Source organism: Aedes albopictus, chromosome 1 (assembly GCF_035046485.1).
Source record: "Aedes albopictus strain Foshan chromosome 1, AalbF5, whole genome shotgun sequence".
In the NCBI taxonomy this organism is placed as follows: Eukaryota; Metazoa; Arthropoda; class Insecta; order Diptera; family Culicidae; genus Aedes; species Aedes albopictus.
Window position 1 is genome coordinate 303,425,127 of NC_085136.1, and position 3,074 is coordinate 303,428,200.

The following is a 3,074-nucleotide window of genomic DNA, read 5'->3' on the forward strand; positions in this document are numbered from 1 at the left end:
CCGAATGATTTAGCACTCCCATTTCCCGGAAGGACACAAATTTGATAAAACACACATCATCTCCTGCTGGTGCACTTGACCTCCCCCAACGCTGATGCAAAGCAGAGGATTTTCACCTTTTATTTTTCACCAGCATATTTCAACCGGATTTTCCCGTTTATCTACACAACCCACCGGTGCAGTGGGTTGGTCCTGAAACCGGAAACACTGATGCACACTAGCGGACGCAAAGCTAGCACCGAACGGAACCGAAACCAGCTTTTTTCACCGGTTTTTCCGCGGACTCTGCACGCACCGTGCGGGGAAAAAGTGTTGCACCGACCGAGATGAAAATTCGCTTGACCAAGCGTCGTGTTCCGTGCACGGTGTGTGGGAGCGGAGGCTGCGCTGCGAGACTGACACTGATGAAGTTTCGGTGAACAAAGGTGTGTTGATTTTACGGTGAGATCAAATTGAAAAATCATCAGCATTGATGTAACAAATTATGTTCCGAATATTTTGGATCACGTTCTTCTCTTTCTGTTCTCGGTGCACCCCGGACTAGTGGTGTCGTAATTCATTCTTTTTCGATCAGTTTTTGACACAAAACAGGAAACATTTCAGGCCAAACATTTCAATAGGTCCTATCTGCATTTGAGAGGCTCTCTTTGTTCACTTTCTGCTTTGGGGCTGTCCATTAATTACGTAAGGGAAATTTTACGATTTTTCGACACCCCCACCCCCCTTGTAAGATTTTTTGTATGAGAACCCAAATATTTTTGTATGGAGCGTAAGATTTCTCAAACCCCCCCTCCCCCCATAAACCTTTACGTAGTTAATGGACAGCCCCTTTCAATTGGCTTCTTTAACGGTGTTGAGATAGTTCCATATTCTGAATCTGCATGCAAAACTGAGCCGAAATCCAAATTTTCATGAATTTTGGTGCTCGGGAACCTATTTAAAAATCAACTTGAAGTTTGTATGGGAGCGATTTGTCGAATCACGCCTCGTCGTATTTTGTACTGGGCGGAGCTGTCAAGCAGTTGCCCAGCTGTCAAAAGGTGATTTCAAAAAATCTCTTCGAAATCGATTTTAGGTACCAAAATAAAATTCTAAAAATCTGAAAAAAATCATAGTGGTTCAGAAAAAGGTGCTCTTTCGTATAAAATCAAAAAATCAAAACATTTTTCTTAATTTAAAAACCCAATTATTGACGATCTTGCGCCAAATACGACGAACAGGCATACAAAATTCTAGATTGAGTTTAAATAAGGGCGAAAGTAACATGAGAGAGTTCTCTTCATCGACTCTCTCTTCTTCAAATTAAAGTGACAAGATGCAAGTATTGTTGAACTTTTTGGTCATAAATCGCTACACGGAACCGCCAAACTACCCAAAATTGAGTTCTTTCGACGCAATTCCATAGTACGGCCCAATAAGCCATAATTTGAGTAAATCGATTTAACTCACGCTAGGTGGATTGCCTTTACCCCCAGCCTAGGGGCAAGACACTGTGCAAACAAGAGTAACTCAGAGAAATTCTGAGTAACTCTTTTTACCAATGATCGACGAAATTTCAGGCCAAACATTTCAATAGGTCCTATCTGCATTTGAGAGGCTCTCTTTGTTCACTTTCTCTTTCAATTATTGCAATGTAATGGTACACTTTTCAACTATTTTTGCAGTACAAATTAAAAGACGACTGTTTTAACTATCGTTCAATGCAAGGAGACAATCACAAATACAAGTAAACAGCTGAGATATTAACGAAAGAGGGGGAAACCAAAGAGAGCCTCTCTTCTGCAGATTGGACCTTTAGACATGTTTGGCCTGATTTGTCGAAAAACACCCCTAAAACTGCAATAAAAGCGGGATATCGGGCAATATTGTTTTGTTTTTGCGATAGTATCAGGCAATACTCAAGCAAAACGGGAGCAATCCGGAGAAATTCTGAGCAACTCTGTGAAGGAAAATGTACTCTCCAGCACAGTGTCTTGCCCCAAGTCTGGCACCAATGTCAAACCGCAAAGTGTTGCGTGTGCTGAATGAAAATTGCAGTTTTAGGGATGTCTTTCGACAAATTTCGTCGATCAACGATGAAAAGAGTAACTCAGAATCCCTCAGAGTTGCTCTCGTTTGCACAGTGTCTTGCCCCTAGTATTTTGGCGCATTTTTCAACGCATTTCATTTTCAAACAGTGGTTTCGCAGCGCGGTATCACGAACACTAATGCAAATCTACTGGTTGAAAATATGCCTATTTGATTTTGCTGGGAACAGCTGATCTTTGTTTACTATTTTCAACCAGTAACTCAAGTGGTGCTCGTGTAATGCAGCGTGTACGTACACGCAACACTACTAAAAGCAGAAACCACTATTGGAGTATTTTGTAACGCATTTACATCAAAACGCATTTTCGATTCAGTTATTTTGAAAGTGATCCGCCCCTCGGGCGCATCACTATTTAGCCTCGTGTGCAGTCCCAGCGACACATCGCTTCCGAATTTTTTCTGCAGGCACAATATTGTCGTCGCGGTTGAAACCCGAAGTTTCCCCTAGAGTTTCCCCACACCCGACAATCGAATTTTCTCAAAATCCGTACGTAAAAGCTAACGTCGGACGTAGTGCGCTGGACAGTGGACCTGGCCCTCCAAGGAGAATACATTTTACTTAGGTGGCGCAGATAAACATTGCAAACCACTGGTTGTCTCTTCCACTCTTCTGGTGTTCTTATGCAACTAAAATAGTGACGTCACTATTGCAGTTCCATAAGAACACCAGAAGAATGGAAGAGACAACAGTGGTTTGCAATGTTTATCTGCGCCACCTTAGTAAAATGTATTCTCCTTGCTGGCCCTCTATCCAGCGCACTGTGCCCGACGTACGTCCGACACATGGTTTAGAAGGAACATCGATTTTCGCGTGTCAAAAAATCCTATTTTCAACTGCACGAACAATAATATTATTCCAAAAACATTTTGACCTTTAAAATTACTCTGATGTTCACTGTGCCCGACTTCTCCGACGTCGCCGACGCCTTCACCAAAGAGCGGTCCGTTCACGCACTGTTCTGTTTACCAAACTTCATTTTCCGCGC